This window comes from Mauremys reevesii, linkage group 12, assembly GCF_016161935.1.
Source record: "Mauremys reevesii isolate NIE-2019 linkage group 12, ASM1616193v1, whole genome shotgun sequence".
NCBI lineage: Eukaryota > Metazoa > Chordata > Testudines > Geoemydidae > Mauremys > Mauremys reevesii.
The window spans coordinates 32,736,902-32,754,086 of NC_052634.1; the positions used below are offsets into that span (position 1 = coordinate 32,736,902).

Below are 17,185 nucleotides of genomic sequence, written 5' to 3' on the forward strand. Positions count from 1 at the left end.
CCAATCCCCCCTGTGCTTTGGGAGCCAGGTTTGCAGTGGGAATTCTGTAGTTCAGATGACTTCACGCCTGAGCATTGTGATTCTTTACCAGTTTCTCTGGCATTGGGGTAGTTTTGTGCTTACAGCTGTGATGGCCGAGTGGTTAAGGCGTTGGAGTTGAAATCCAATAGGGTTCCCCTGCGCAGGTTCAAATCCTGCTCACAGCGAGGTTGGAGTTTTAGCCAGTCCCTCACCCGGGCAACACCTCTGTACAACCCTCTGAGACACTCTCAATTCTCGCCCCACCCCAAGTAAATCCTGTTCTGCTCCTTTCATCAAGGTCCCTGGGACACCCCCTCACACTGTGTCCCTGAGGGGTCAGGCAAACTCTCAGTGCCTGAAGCCTCTGCTACCCACCTGGTGCCCCATAGATCAGCCATAGCCCTGGTTCTGCTCCTCTCTCTAGAGTGCGAAAGGAGCCAAGTCAGCGACTCCATGGGAGCCATTTCCCCACAGGAAGTGCATTGAGTGCAGCTGGGGGGCTGGCGCCGCTGCTGCCTGTGGGGCTGGCAGGGGGGCTGATGTCTGCACAGACTCTCAGCTGCCAGGCCGGAGGGGGCACTTGGGACCTTACCAGACTGGCTCAGTGAAGACGGGGGGTTGACAGAGCAATACAGACGCTCTCCAGAGCACGGAGCAGCAGCCGCCCATGCAGCCAGGCAATGAGCATTTCCCACAGCCTGGAGCCGAGGGGGAGGCGGCAGCTGCTGTTCCAGCTCCTTGGGGACAGGCCCTGTCAGCCAACAGCCACTTCTTACTCCCCACAGCTAAGGGCGCCGGGTTCCTCCGGTGGGGGTGTGGAGCAGCCGTTCGTTTTCCTGTCCTTTTTGTGTGCAAGTGCTGACTTAAAATTCCCACACAGAGAAGCAACAGGCCAAAATACTTCAATGCAGCTGCCAAAGTAGCTCTGTTGGGAGAAGCGTTAGACTGAAGATCTAAAGGTCCCTGCTTCAATCCTGGGCTTTGGCAGACCATTTCATCCCTCTTTGTGCAGGGGTGGCTTGTTTTCTGGGAGCACAGCAGTGTCTGCACCCAAGGTGAGTCCCTGAGCTTGGGCTCTGCAGTAGGAAAACACAGAATGGGCTTCTGCCCCTAGTTGGCCCACCTGACCTTTAACAAGGAGAGATGGGAGCTGTCTTTCCCAACATGGCAGGGAGAGAGTGAGGCAGGGTGACCCTCAGGAATGGTGCCAGAGGGCTGCTGGGCAGTGACAGGCAGGGAGTGGGGATGGAAGCTCCTCTGTGCAGCTGAGCAAGGGCAGTACCAGGGAAGGGGCATCTGTAAAAGTGACCCAGCAACAACCTCTCCTCCTCTTGGCAAACTCCCATGCCAAACACCCACTGAAGGTCACCAGCATGCGGGGCGGCTGCTGATGCTCTGTGGCCAAGGTAACAAGATGGTAGGAAAGCAGGGCCAGCTCCCATGGTAGGGCCTCTTACCGTTCCCACTCTCCATGCTCACTTTTGCAGTGGGGCAGGAGATTTTACCCCAAGAGGCTTTTCCCCAGCTGGCGAGAAGCAGAGAAACACCCAGGCTTCGAAGACGCTATGTAGCAAGTACCCTCCAGCACAGGGACAGGCGCACACGCTAGCCCGGGCAGCCGCCCACTTTCTTTGGCAAGTCAGGAATGGCAAAGGCGAGACTGGAAGCACCTGGGGCTCATGCCCCAGCCTTTGTGACGCCCAACCCCCAACTCCTTCCTGGGCTCTAGCTGAAGCCAGAGCATTGGCCTGAGCAGCCAAGAAGAGGTTCCAGCCCTGCAAGGAGCAGGACATTCAGCACAACAGTAAAACTGCAGCAACACAACCACCAAAGGACTCGACCCCTCAATCTTCTGATCCACACTCAGACGCCTTATTCATTAGGTCACATGGGAAAAGGCTACTCCAAGCACTTCTTTGGAAAAGGCGGATATTGTTCTTCTCAGGTCATCTGCTGAGGGGGGCCGAGACTCTTTGGGCACAAGAAGTCGAGTTCCCAGTGACACGTGAGACTTAATTCTCTGGAGCCAGGTGCAGGGTTTTGGCAGGGAGGCTCAGGCATGGGGGATTGGGGTGCAGCGGACGGACCGGCTGTCTAGGTGTGGAGATTTAGTCGCACTGAGGCACAGGAGGGAGGAGGAGGAGGAATCCTGCTGACAGGCAGTGGCTGTGCAGAAAAAGGGGAGGGGTTCCTGGGACTTTTTTGGCCTCTCTTTTGCCTGCCTGCTCGCTCTTGTGGTGAACGGTGAAGCTGTTTCTTACTGTGGAAGCCAGTAAATAATTAACAAGGTTTTGAAGAGATCTTAATGAATGTTAGTTAGCATGAGTTAGGTTAACTGTGACCCTGGTGACGTGAGGAAGCAAGATAATGTAAGACAGAGTGAATTGTGTGAAAGTTATTACGACCTTGCAATGTGCAGTCTTGCAGTCTTGTTTTTCTAGTGAGATAGCAGGAAAGCTTATGTATAAACAAAATGTATTTGTTGTTTTTTACTGTCTGTATTATTGCTAGAAATTGTCTGTAAAAGGTATAAAGGCTTGCTGTGATTGTTTACCAGTTGAGAGACCTGTCCAGGACCCTGTGTCCTATGGCACTCTCTCCCTCCATGGTAATTACTGGAGAAATAATAAAGTATTTGATTTTGCTGCATCCAAACAAAAAGTGAGAACTGAGTTTTTCTTCGACATTACCAAGCCCAGGTATCTCAGTTGGTAGAGCATCAGGTTCTTAATCTAAGGGCCTGAGTTCAAGCCCTTGTTTGGGCGCTCAGCTTTTAAGTTGCCAGGAGCCAAATGATTCCTCGTTCTGTCCACCAGCCACATGCGGATTCCCAGAAGCCTTGGCCATTTCCTGGAAAGGTTCCTTTCCTCAGGAATCAGGAGAGAGGCCACATCCACAGGAGCAGGTGTAGAAAGCGCAGTCTCTGGCTGCCAGGAAGTGCTGTGCCAACATTGTGTTCTCTACAATGGCGCTTAGATCAGGATAATTTACGTGGTCAGCCCCGCCAGTTCCAGCCCCTCTGCCCAGGCAGCTCCCCCAGCCTGACACACACACACACCCCTGCACCCGCCAACCCCAGGGCTCCTCAGCCCAGAGGGGAGCCCCCCGGCTGAGTGGGGCATCAGAACCCCCGAAATTACCCTGGGACCAGCATGATCTGCCTCCGCCCTGCCCTGCTCCGCATGTATTCGGAGTGAGTCAGTTTACCTGTCCCAACATGTATCCCCCCATGTGTCTCTTCTCCCCAGTTCCCTCTAACCCAGCCCATTTCCCCTGCACCCCAGGCTGGGTCTCTGCCAACCCCCTTCTCCCCTCCTGCCCCCAATATCTCCCTGCCCCTCCAGGTCTATAGGGCTGGATCCCTCCCTCCCCCCTTCTCCCCTCAGTTCCCACCTCTGGGGGTCCAAGGAGATGGGTCTCTCCTCCCTCCATCCCCTCTCCTGCCCCCCCATATCCTGCTGCCTCTAGGGCTCTATGGAGCTGGGTCTTTCCCCCCATCTCCCCTCATCCCCTTCCCCAATATCTCCCTGCCCCAGGCTGTGACGTGCTATGACGTGTGCTGGGGCTGTGATGTGTGCTGGGGCCAGGGCCGGCTCTAGGGTTTTTTCCGCCCCAAGCAGCAGGAAAAAAAAATCTGCACCACTTTCTTCTTCGGCAGCAATTCGGTGACAGGTCCTTTCCTCCAAGAGGGACCGAGGGACCCACTGCTGAATTGCTGCCAAAGAGCCCGATGTGCCGCCCCTTCCCCTGGGCTGCCCCAAGCACCTGCTTGCTGAGCTGGTGCCTGGAGCCGGCCCTGGCTGGGGCTGTGACGTGCTGTGACCTGCTCACTCACTTGAAACCAGCAGGACAGAAGGTGTCGCGTGTCCATGGGCGGGGCTATGCAGATGAGCAGTGTCTGGCGGCAGGACGGGGAGCAGCGAGAGGAACCGAAGGAGCCGGGCGGAGAGAATTCTCTGCGTGTGGCCAGAATCCCACCAGTTTTCTCTGTGTTGGGGGGGGGGCAGATTTCATGATGTCACAGTCCTTGGGGGAGGGGTTTGAATCATAACTCCAAAGTCGGAGAACAACTCCCCCCACTTCTGCTCAGTCTCCACTAGGGGGCTGGGCTGGGATCACTAGGGAGGGAAGCACTGGCAAAAAACAGTCTCCCCTATGGAACCCAGGAGTCCTGGCCCCCAGCCCCCCTGCTCTAGACCCCCTCCACTCCCAGAGCCAGGGATAGAACCCAGGGGTCCTGGTGCCCAGCCCCCTCTCTGCTCTGACCACTAGACCCCACTCCCCTCCCAGGGTGGTGCAGAGGTCACTGGGTCTGTGTCCCAGCTCTGCTAAGGGCCGTGACTGATTTCCCCAAAGTGCTTCCTTCTGAATCCAGCACATCTGCCCCCCCTGCCTGGTCACTGCCCACCCCCGTGTGGGGGCACCAGCACTGTGCCGGGTCGTGATGGGAAATTGTCCAAGCTGGCCCAGGAGAGACACGTGTGTCCTGCTGCCACCTGCTGGTGGGGCTGAGCCCGGCTCTGTGTGTGTTTGTGTGTGTGTGTGTGTGTGTGTGTGTGACACTGTTTGTAGCAATGTGTTGCTGGGCTTACCAGTAGGAAACGGCTTTGCAGGATTTTGTATTCTGCAGCCAGTGACACACACACAAAGGGACTCACACAATCCCAAGAACACTCACACACAACACACTCAGAGGGACATGCTAGTCCAACCCCCAAAGAGAGAAACAATCACCGCCCCCCCCACACACACACCATAATATTCACAATTGTGCTCAGAGACACAATTGCATGCAGTTCACTCCTACTGCTCCAAATACAAGGACCTCCTGCCCCACACAGCATGTGCCAAGGCCTGTGGAACTCACTGCCACTGCACAGCTACCAATGAGAATGATCCCCTCATGCTGGATCATCTGCTTGGCCCCCTGCCCCCTCTCAGGGTGCGCTGTGTGGCGTGGCTGGGGATTGTGCAATGGCCCAGCACCAGGCAACACAGAACGGACACCACATGCCCTGCCCTGTTTCACCTGAGCTGCTCTCCAGGTGCATTGGAGCCCAGTGCCCTGCACCTTGGCACTCCTGCCCCACAGGGGGTGAGCTGCAGCCCCCGCCACACTCCGCAGAGGGGAGAAGGGTCAGGCCAGCCAGCCCTTGTAAGATGGGGAAATCACCACTGGGGTCGATGGTATGGGGGCTGTGACATACAGAGAAACGGTTGTCGCGCCGGCAGAGGGCAGCAGAGCATGCACACACACACAATTGCAAACATACATGAACACATGCATGAATCCAGCCACATACACACAATTGCTAATATACACAAACACCTGCACAAATCCAGCCAACACCAACACAAGCCTGGGAGCCAGGGGAGCAGAGCAGGCTGGGGCCGGGTAACTCCACTTCCCGCAGGAAGTAGCCAGCCCCCCATGTCCCACGGTGGCCTGGGACCAGCCCCCCTCTGCTTCTCCCCGTGGAGGCCTGGGGCCCCAGCCTGCTCTGTTCCCCTGGCTCCCAAGCTTGGGGGGAGGGGGGAACTGCCCCACAGCACTCGCCGGCTGCGTGGCTGGGAGCCAGGGCATTGGACTAGGCTGGGGCTGGGTCACTCCACGTACCATGCAGTGAGTGCAGGGGCCATGGGGAAGAGCCGGGCAGCCCCCCCGCAGCAGCTCCCCACCCCAGCTCACCTCCGCTCTGCCTTCTCCCCTGAGCTCGCCGGCGCTGCTCCACTTCTCCCGCCTCCCAGGCTTGCGGTGCCAATCAGCTGTTTAGTGCTGCAAGCCTGGGAGGGGAGGAGAATCAGAGTGGGGGCGGCGTGCTCAGGGGAGAAGACAGAGCAGAGGTGAGTTGGGACACGGAGTGGTTCCCCTGCGTGCCCCTCCCATTACTTGCTGCAGGCAGCCCCCCCCCCCACATCCCCATCATGCCCCAGCTCACCTCCACTCCCCCGCCTCCCCTGAGTGCAATTTTTAGTGCCCCCAACCACTTGGCACCCTAGGCGGCCGACTAGTTCGCCTAGTGGTTGCACCGGCCCTGGCCACTGCCTGTCAGCAGGATTCCCCCTCCTCCTCCTCAGTGAGACTAAATCTCCGCACCTAGACAGCCGGTCCATCCGCTGCACCCCAATCCCCCATGCCTGAGCATCCCTGCCAAAGCCCTGCACCTGGCTCCAGAGAATTAAGTCTCACATCTCACTGGGAACTTGACTTCTTGTGCCCAGAGAGTCTTGGCCCCCCTCAGTAGCTGACCCAAGAAACACAGTGTCTGCAAAAGCAGCAAAGAGTCGTGTGGCACCTTATAGACTAACAGACGTATTGGAGCATGAGCTTTCGTGGGTGAATCCCCACTTCGTCGGATGCATCAGTGTCTGCCTTTTCCAAAGAAGTGCCTGGAGGGCCTTTTCCTGTGTGACCACGTGGCCTAATGGATAAGGCGTCTGACTTCGGATCAGGCGATTGAGGGTTCGAGTCCCTTCATGGTTGTGCTTGTGCAGTTTTACCTTTGTGCTGAAAGTCCTGCTCCCTTCAGGGCTGGAACCTCTTCTTGGCCGCTCAGGCCAATTCTCTGGCTGCAGCGAGAGCCCCGGGAAGGAGTTGGGGGGTGGGTGTCACAAAGGCTGGGGCATGAGCCCCAGGTGCTTCCAGTCTCGCCTTTGCCCTTCCTGACTTGCCAAAGAAAATGGGCGGCTGCCCGGGCTAGTATGTGGAGCAGTTTCCCTCTTCCAAGTGTGCCCCTGTCCCTGTGCTTGAGGGAGTTGCTACATAGCACCTTGGGAGCCTGGGTGTTTCTCTGCTTCTTGCCAGCTGGGGAAAAGCCTCTTGGGGTAAAATCTCCTGCCCCACTGCCAAAGTGAGCACCTGGAGTGGGAATGGTAAGAGGCCCCACCAGGGGGGCTGGCCCTGCTTTCCTACCGTCTTCTGATGTTGGCCAAAAAGCATTAGCAGCCGCCCCGCATGCTGGTCTGTGTGTGGTTTTCAGTGGGTGTTCGGCATGCCAGGGACCAGGGAGCAGCCTGGCTGGGCGTCTCTGTGGCTGTCTGCTGGCCACGCATAGGCATGGTTCTCCCCTCCTCTTACCCTACCCTTGGCTTTTAAGCCTTCCCTTGGAGCTGTCAGCACCAGCCACCTCTGTCCTAGGTGCCCAGAGGAGGAGAGGTGCTGGGCTCCAGCCTGGGACTCTGCCTCCCTCCTGCCTTTCCCTGACTATGAAACCTGGCCTTGACACTCCTTTCTTCAAGCGCCATGTGGGCAAGAGGAAAAGTGTGGTAGCAAGCACAAGGGCCAAACTTGTGGGCATCAGAAATCCCAAACACCCAGTCAAACCATAGTCACTTCTAGACCCCATTCCAACCAAAGACCTGGCTCCAGTGGGGATGAGTCACTCAGCACAAGGTAAACAACTCATTCTTAGACAGCTGGAGACAGGAAAGCACTTGGATCTCCAGGGATTTACCGCAAGGTTCCACTGAGATTTGAACTCAGATTTCAGCATGCTAACCGTTACACCATGGGCCCAGCTTGTGCTAGTTTCTCTGAACATTGGTGATCCTATCATAGGATACCAGGGTTAGAAGGGACCTCAAGAGGTCATGTAGTCCAACCCCCTGCTCAAAGTAGGGCCAATCCACAGACAGATTTTTATCCTAGATCCCTAAATGGCCCTCTCAAGGACTGAGCTCACAAACCTGGGTTTAGCAGGCCAATACTCAAACCACCGAGCTCTCCCTCACTCACTCACTCACTCACTCACAGGGCCAGCTTATGTAAGGGACCGTTGGCCCTTTACTAAAACTGAGTGGGGTTTTTTAGGTTGGCTAGTTCCCAGTTCCAATAGAAGGGGGAAGGGTCAATGGGAAATCAGGATCCTGAGACTGACAGGCCCCTGGGGCAATGGTCACCAACTGGTAGGGAACAAGTGAGAATTTGTTAATGAGTAAAATTCCTGGTGAAAATTGGCAAAGCTGTGGAGAGTTTGAAAAGTTCCAGTGAATTTACACATGAAGATACAAACAGAGAGAAAGAGAACATCACAGACTGCACAGGCCCACACAGACATAAACAAAAACCAAACCCACACAGCACACAGAGCCATATACACATAAGGGAAAGCCACACAAAACATAGAACAAATCCACACCAAAAATACAGCAAAAGCCCACAACAGGAAAGCACAAAAACCACATACCAAAAGAATACTTAGCAAAGAACAATCTGCATGCAAAAGTCATACACACACACACACACACACACACACACAAAACTATGCAAGGCATCCACAAAAATTACACAGGACCCACATGCACATCAACACAACAGACAAAAACCACACCGACATACAGAAAGCCAGGCAGGGTTTGAGTCTCACAGTGAAGAGGGTGAGCACACAGGTGGTTTGGGGAGCAAAGACTGAGGGGGAGTCGGGGGCAGTGCTCTGGGCTCTGCCTGACCCCTTCTGACACAGGCGGCTGGTGGAGAGCAGAGCCTGGTAGATCTGTGGAATCTGCCCTGCTCTCTGTAAAGCAAGGGGACCTCGGTGTCTTCTGAGCTGCAATTGTATTTTCTGCAGGGCAAAATGATTGGCAGAAGCCATTTGCTTAAAGGAAGCTAGTGCTGTAGGTGAGGTTTGAACTCACAACTTCAGCATGACTCCACTCAACACTGCTACTAGACAGCCTGTACACTAACCCATTGCACCTTTGCTTCCTGACTGTGGGTCTTTTCTCCTTAATTCATGGGTGGATTAGCGGAGTGGGGGGCGGGGGTTGCATTAGCTAAAAGAAATCCATATTAAAGGCTGCAGGATGGCAGCAGCAGAGGTTGGGAGCCTCCTTCCATGTGATAGAGCTGGTTCCCCCTTCCGTTGCTCAGGGGAAGGTTGGTGCTTTGAGCCCACCCGGTGCTGGAACGTCCCATGGGTGAGATTAACGGGACTCTTGGGAAGGGAAGGGAAGAGAAGAGAAGGGAAGTCTTTTCTATCCCTGCCTAGCTCCATTGGTCTCCTGTGGCCCTTTCGGCTCTCTGCTCCCCTGATGGGGAGATGCAGAGACAAGCCCCCATCTGGGTGAGTCACCGAGAGGCTGTGTCCCATGGTGTGGGGAGGGGAGGGGAGGGATGGGGCTCAAGGGGAGAAGGTTGTGTGTGACAATGTGGGGTGGGGTTGGATGGAAAGGGGGGGGAGGGGGAGGGTGTGTTCCTTAGGATATAAATAATGGAAAACACAGGGGTAGTGACAGTGGAGCCCCGTGTCTGAGTGTTATGACCCTGTGTGGTGCTGCCGGTCACCTTCCCCTCCTATGGGCTCAGCTTTCATTGAATCCAGCATTTTTTCACCTGTCATCACCACAGAGGTGTCCCACAAGCCTCAGCTACCGAGTGTCCCTCTTAGAGACGCCGAGGACTGGAACTGATTTCAGCTGCTGGACAGCTCTGCTAGGTCTTTATTCATTTGCACAGGAAAATGCTGAGTGTTTAGATTCATTTCAAGCCCCACCCACCCCAATTCAGCGAACTCCTGAACATACTGGAGATGGGTCTGGAAATTGATTTTCATTCGAAAAAGTTTTTAAAGGGAATCATTTGGCTTGGAAGTAGGAACCTATTACCCTGCAGGGAAACATTCACTCACTGACCTACACTCACAACAGAGAGTGTCCTGTATAGCCCAGAGCAGGAACAGTTTTTAACGTGGGGGTTAGTAAACTTTATCTCTGTACAAACACCACAGCTTACAAACTCCCCACGCCCGCTCTGTGTCACCAGAGCACAACAACAACTCTCCTTGGAGCACACACAGCTCCCCAGCTCCCTGCCCGTCAGTCTCTCCAGCATTGCTCCAATCCCTTAAAGCAGGGTCTCAACCTCAATTTACCTTAGGGCCAGGGCCAGTCCTGCAGTCCTCCCAGTGGGCCAATAATGTCACTCATACCGCCCAGAACCCGCCCCCCAAAACTCCACCCTCCACCTGCCTAAGGCTCTGGGAGGGAGTTTGGGTGGGGGGAGGAGGTCTAGGGTGCAGGCCCTGGGTTGGGGCTGGGGATTGGCATTCAGGAGGGGTGCAGAGTCTGGGAGGGAGTTTGGGGGCTGGGGGTGGGGAGGGAGGAGGTGCAGGCTCTGTGAGGGAGTTTGGGGGTGGGAGTGAGTATATGAGGAGGAGGTGGGGGGGCAGGCTCAGGAAGAGGGTCAGGGATGCAGCACTTACCTGGGTCTCCAAGGCAGGGTGGGCTGGGGGGCCTCCGTGTGCTGCTGCCCCCAGGCATCACCCCCACAGCGTCCCATTGGCCACAGGGGTGATCAGGCAGAGGCAGTGCGCGGAGGCACAGACCCACCCTGCCCTGCCATGGAGAGGGGCCGGCAGCCACTGGAGCGAGCAGGCAGACGCTGCTCAGCTCCACTGCACTGCTGGGGCCCCTGGGGGGGAGCGCTTGGGAACGGCAGGTGGGGCCAAGGGAGTGACCTGGTCCCAAAACTGCTGGAGCCCCACGAGCAAGACCTGGGAACCAGGACTGCCAGCCAGACAAACACCTTTAAGAGGAGGCGTCCCTCTCCCTGTCAAAATCTGATCTTCCTCCTTCAGTTCAGTGACAGCCTGAATTGTTCCTTATCCCGCCAGAGCCAGAGGATTGAAAGCAGCAACATCAAACCCCCGTGTAGCTCACAGGAATGGACATAAACACTCCCTGGTAGCTGAGGAGATGTTCAGCTTTGCCCTTGGTCAACCACAAGGCTAAAGGGAAAGGAGGTGGTGCCAGGTATAAAGAGTGAAACACGACACATCATAGTTATGCCCATGGTGGCTGCAAAATCTTTTGATGTACTTCTTCTTATCAGCAGTGTATTGTTTTCTCTGGAGCCTAGGCCTTGACCAAGAAATTTGTACTTTGCTAAAATAATCGACTGCCCCTGGTGAAGACAATGGACTTGACACCCACTGGGGTGTCCCTACACAGGTACAAGAACTAAAAACAGTGGCTGCCTTTTAGCCATAGATTTTAATCAGGGCAATAAATTGATACAAACCCCTGTTAAATCATTTCTCAGCCCGAGTCCTTCACCCACATTCCCTAGAGCATTGGGCCACCGTGTGGATGTTTCATTTCTGACCTCAGTTTCACACAGAGACAAAATTTCCTTTGCACAGATCCATAAACAGCAAAACCTCCCTGTGTCTCTGGTCTGAGCCAGGGCATTCGATGCCAGTGAACCTTTTTCTCCTGCAATGGCGATGGTCAGACAGAGGGGACGTGGCACCTGCATCCCTGCCAGGGAGATATTGGCTCCGCTCTTTCTTTCTGCTGCTGTTGTCAGTCCATGAAACATCAAGGGTGGAATGCAAGGCTGAGTTCACGCACCAGTCCTCTGAAAAATTTCAGTGCCCCAGAGAAATCCTGCCCCCTGCTATTGGAACGATGTGCTGGAGATTTGACTAGGAAAGGGACTGTCTGAATTGTCAGAGTGGGGAATGAACAACAATCTACAGCAATGTCGTTCACACAAACACACTCTCATGCTGCTCCAGCCAGAAGGGAAATGGGCAGGAATTCTCGTTGTTCACCCAAGGACACACTTACACTGATGCGCAGCCGTGAGTGTGCTGGGGAAGCTGGTCTGAGCAAACAATTTGAAGTGACAATTCAGTGAGAACAAAATCATCATGCAGTGAAACGGGTGTATGTTAAGTAGTTGTGGCCGAGTGCTTAAGGCGATGGGCTAGAAATCCATTGGGGTCTCTCTGCGCAGGTTCCAATCCTGGCAACTATGCAAGTGCTGTGCTGTTGTTGTTATTATTGTAGTCTTAGTGCCTGAGCATCCATAGTGCGAACTGGAGATAAATCTAGTTTCACTCTGTCTACACTTAAAACGCTGCTGTGGCACTGCTATAGCACTTTGGAGTAGACAGTGACTGGAGGGGTTTCCCATCCCTGTAATAGCTACATGGACAGAACAATTCTTCCTTTTCTTTAGCACTATCTAACCCGGGCTTAGGTCACCTTAACTATATGGGTTTGTGGGGTGGTCACACCCTGGGAGACATCGCTTTGCCAGTTCAGTGCCCAGCGTACACCAGCCCTTAGATCCCTCTTGGTATTTCAATGCAGGCACTGACCTGTGAGAGGAAAACATCAGCTCACAAACACAGAGACTGAATTTCCCACATTTAATCTCGCTGCACTTTCCAGAAAGTCACAACATTCAATTCATTCTTGCTAGGCCAGAGAAAAAATAAGTGACACTAAGTTTTTGTATTGGTTAAATAAAATTAAGTGTTTAATTAATATAGTAAAAATCTGTACTGATTCCTCTAACTAACATCACAGCATGAAATAGGAACAGAGACAAATCTTGTCAGTGACGACTAATTTCACAAATGATCTTCCCATTATTAATTTCCACGCTGCCCCCATTGGAGGTCTGGGCAATGCCAGTGCCATTGCTCTGCGTTCACCTTCCCCTAGAATTGTTCTCGGACATTCGCCTTCCTCTGCAGCGTGGGGCTCGGGTCACTTGCTGGAGGATTCCCTGCACCTTGAGGTCTTTAAGCCACGATTTGAGGACTTCAATAACTCAGAAATAGGTCAGGGGTTTGTTACAGGAGTGGGTGGGTGAGATTCTGTGGCCTGCATTGTGCAGGATGTGAGACTAGATGATCATAATGGTCCCTTCTGAACTTAAGTCTATGAATCTATGAATCTATTCCCAAACTTTAGTCCTGCTTTGGGACAGTGTCTCTCATGCAAGAAACTGCTCAGTCTGCGCTAGCAGTGAGGCTCCCTCACTAGCAGCTGAAATCAGGGAGAGCTGTGTGAAGTGCAGGGCCCCAGGGGTGCCTGAACAGGGGGGAACAACACCCCAGGGCTTTTAAAAATGGGAAGGCTCTGAAAGGGGAGGGGCCCAGCCTCTGTAGCAGGACTGCAGGTCAGGTGAGTTTACAGCGGGCATTATGGGATACTGGTAGAAGCCAGTTATAGTGATATAATGATCAGCAGCATTTACACTGAAAATTTGTCACTTTAAGTTTGCTGCACAAAGCTCTAGGCCTCTCGTCGAGGGGGTTTTATTTTGTCACCAAAACAGGGCAATTTTGTTGCCAGACGTGGCATTGCAGTGTGTGCACCAGCCACAAGCTGCCGACCGAGGGAGCGTTGTGTGTTTTTCACACACCTGAGCAATATAATGATGCTGAAATAACTTTGCAGTGCAGACCTGGCCAAAGATTCACACACACACACACACACACAGCTTGCAAGGAAAACCTCACCTGCTCCTCTGCTTTGCAGAATCCAAACACAAGCAAAGCTTGTCAGGCCCTGGTGGGGATGGCAGGGAGTCAGGTGTGGGCAGACACTGTCTTTTTGCCACAGGCAGGCACCATGGCTTAGCTGGCTAAAGCACCTGTCTTGTAAACAGAAGATCCTGGATTCAACTCCCAGTGGTGCCTTGTTGTTTAACTTTTAGGGCACCTGGTATTGGCTACTGACAGAGGACAAAACACAGAGCTAGATGGGCCTTTGGTCCAGCCCAGTGTGGCTGTTTAAATTGGGATTGAGGAGAAGGGTGAAGAGGAGCAGGCTCTGGTTGGGAGTGAGGAGCAGTGAGCATAGGAGGGACTGAGGGTTGGGATTTAGGGGCACTGGGAAAAGAGGGTACATGGGTTTGGGCTGAAGAGCATCTTCATTTGGGGATCCAGCAGGACAGGGGAAGGCACCAGGTGATTCTAATTCCTTAGGGATATTCTGTGTGTTTGTATGTGTGTGTGTGTGCAGGGAAGGAACATGCTCTATGCCCAGAGACCTTTATTCCTCCAGGATGCAAGGACAGAGGGGCTGTCAGGAAGTTGCCCCTTCAAACCCCCCCCCACACAAAAAGGCCCTTCTGAGGAAAGGGAAAATCCTGCAGAGAAAAAGTAACATCAAAGAGGACTCCAGCAAGACAGTGTAAGATCTTGGGGAGTAGTTTATCACCTGACCAGGGACTTGAACCTTGGACACTCAGATTAAAAGTCTGATGCTCGACCAACTGAGCTAGCCAGGCTCACAATACAAAGGAGCAAGTTGGTGCAGAGGAGAAACTAGTCAACAAAACAAGAGTGGGAAACAATAGGGGAAACCTGCTGCTCTCTCTGGCCTGGTCAACACTATGAGTTTATATCAAATTTAGCAGCGTTAAATCACATTAACCCTGCACCAATCCACACAACGAAGCCCTTTAGATCGATATAAAGGGCTCTTAATACCGGTATCTGTACTCCTCCCCGACGAGGGGAGTAGCGCTGAAATCGGCATTGCCATGTCGGATTAGGGTTAGTGTGGCTGCAATTCAATGGTATTGGCCTCCAGGCGCCATCCCACAGTGCACCATTGTGACCGCTCTGGACAGCAATCTGAACTCGGATGCACTGGCCAGGTTGACAGGAAAAGCCCCGCGAATTTTTGAATTTAATTTCCTGTTTGCCCAGCATGGAGCTCTGATCAGCACAGGTGACCATGCAGTCCCAGAATCAAAAAAGAGCTCCAGCATGGACTGTACAGGAGATACTGAAGCTCATCTCTCTATGGGGAGATGAATCTGTTCTATCAGAACTCCGTTCCAAAAGACAAAATGCCAAAGCATTTGAAAAAATCTCTAAGGCCATGATAGACAGAAGCCACAGCAGGGACTCAACACAGTGCTGAAACTTAAGGAGCTGAGACAAGCGTACCAGAAGGCCAAAGAATGAAATGGACGCTCATGGAGGGAGGGGCAACTGATGTCTGTAGCTATTCCACAGTTCCCGCACTCTCTGAAAACCATTTGAATTCTTGGCTGAGTTCCCAAAGCCTGAAGGGTCAAAAATATTGTCGCGGGTGGTTCAGGGTATATGTCGCCCCCCCCCACCCGCCCCCCGAAAGCAAATGGAAAAAAATTGTTTCTCGCCTTTTTTCAATGTCAACGTATGTCTACTGGATTCTGCTGGCAGACGCAGTGCAGCAGTATCCCCTTCCCTTCCGGATGGCAGACGGTACAGTAGGACTGGTATCTGTCATCGTCGTCCCGCGAGTGCTTCTGGCTGGCCTCAGTGAGGTCGGACAGGGATGCCAGGGCAAAAACGGGAATGACTCCCAGGTCATTCTCTTCTTTAAGTTTTGTCTCCTGGAGATTCAGTCCTGCCTGGAATATCATAGTAGCTGGAGACTGCCCTCCCTTCCCCCCTTTAAGCTCTACTTGCAGAGGCAATAAAGTCAGTGTTGTTTCAAATTCATGCATTCTTTATTACTTCATCACACAAATGGGGGATAACGGTAGCCCAGGAGAGGTGGGAGAGAAGGGAAGCAATGGGTGGGGTTGTTGCAGGGGCACCCCCTAGAATGGCATGCAGCTCATCATTTCTGCTGGATGTCTGGGGCTCTGACCTGGAGCCACCATTTGCCTGTCTGGGTATTTAATTGGCTTGCCTGATAGTCTAGACAGGACTGACTCTCCATTAGACAAAACTTAAAGAAGGGAATGACCTGGGGAGTCATTCCCCTTTTTGTCCATGCGCTCCCAGCTGACCTCACTGAGGCTGGCCAAGAGCACCCATGACAGCAGCTGACAAAGTTTATTAGAGAATATTTAAAAATAAACCATAAAAGTGTTTGAAGCATCAGTTATTGTGTCATTGGGGGTAACATACAGGTTGTAGGGGGATGTTAGCATTTTGGTATTGGACAGCATATACATACAGTATAACTTGTAACTGTCATTATCAATTTACAAAGCAGCAGACAGTACAGTGTGGCTAGCAACTATCTTTGCTAATTTGCAAAAGGCAAAGGGATGCTATTGTGTAGCACTGCAGTACCGTGTCTGTCAGCACCATCCAGTAGACATACAGTGACAGTGAAAAAAAAGGCTGAACGGGCTCCATGGTTGCCGTGCTATGGCGTCTGCCCGGGCAATCCAGGGAAAAGGGCGCGAAATGATTGTCTGCCGTTTCTTTCACAGAGGGAGGATTGAGTGACAACATTTATTCAGTATCACTCATGACATTGTTTTTGCCCCATCATGCACTGGTATCTCAACCCAGAATTCCAATGGGCGGGTGAGACTGCAGGAATTATGGGATAGCTACCCACAGTGCAATGCTCCAGAAATTGATGCTACCCTCGGTACATGGATGCACACCGCCGAATTAATGTGTTTAGTGTGGCCACGTTCACTTGACTTTATATAATCTGTTTAAAAAAAATGGTTTCTGTAAAATCGGAATAATCCTGTAGTGTAGACATACCCTGAGACAGCTTTAGAACCCTCTATGCACTATACGGCCAAGAGACAGCAACTCTCAGAGCCTGTGTGGATTGTCTGATGGGCTTGGGGCCAAGAGCAAACTGCGTACCCCCTGCCAGAGCAGGAGAAGTAAAAATAGGGGCTTCCTGAAAAATGGGAAGGGAAAAAGAGAGAAGCAGAGAGGCAAGTGGAAAAGGAAGAGAACATGCAGACACAGGACTCTACCTAAATTCTGAAATAGATTACAAGAAAAAAAGAGAGAGAGCAGCATAAAGAAATTTTAAAAAAATCTTTCAGTAAGTACTGAATTAGAAACCTTTAAAACACCATTCTCACACTACCTTTACTTTTTTTCTAAATTCTATCAAATCAAATTAAGACTTGCTACTAAACAGAACTACACAAAAGCTTTGCTTTAAACAAACTCAGATAACAGAAAAAAAAACCAAAACATTTATTTTTAAACTTGTTTTATAAGGACTAACCACTCAGTCTGTGCTCTCTTCCTCTCAGCTTTCTAAAAGAAAAGCAAGAACACTCATCAACAGCAGACAGCAGCTGCATTAAAGCAACACTGTCTACTCACTTCATGCTCAGAAGAGAACACTTTAACTCCTCATCGTGGTTAGCAAGGTCAGACCCTTTCAACCACACTTCTCTAGTTACAAACTATAGAAATGATCCCTCAAAGTATAGTCTTAATAAAGCTGTGCTTGGCTACACACCCAGGCTAATGTGCACAAGCTTTCTTCCCATGGTGAATGTTTTCATACAAGGGGTTTCACCCCCAGCGAATTAAAGAACAAAAATCTAAAACCAAGTTCCCATTTCATTAAAGCACAATCGAGGCAGCTTTAGCACACTGGCCATTAGAAGATGTTTATGTCGCTATTTACAGACACACACCTCCTGATTAGC

General features: G+C 52.4%; 2 non-coding genes and 1 pseudogene across 2 annotated transcripts; 2 read left to right on the forward strand and 1 right to left on the reverse strand.

The window, feature by feature from the left end:
• LOC120375680 overlaps positions 1 to 17,185 on the forward strand; it is a 1,085,709-nt pseudogene that overhangs the window by 938,173 nt on the left and 130,351 nt on the right.
• Positions 125 to 206, forward strand: TRNAS-UGA. The gene has a single exon. It is a non-coding gene; the product is annotated as a tRNA-Ser (tRNA).
• LOC120376548 lies at positions 16,751 to 16,967 on the reverse strand. The gene has a single exon (XR_005587406.1). It is a non-coding gene; the product is annotated as a small nucleolar RNA U3 (small nucleolar RNA).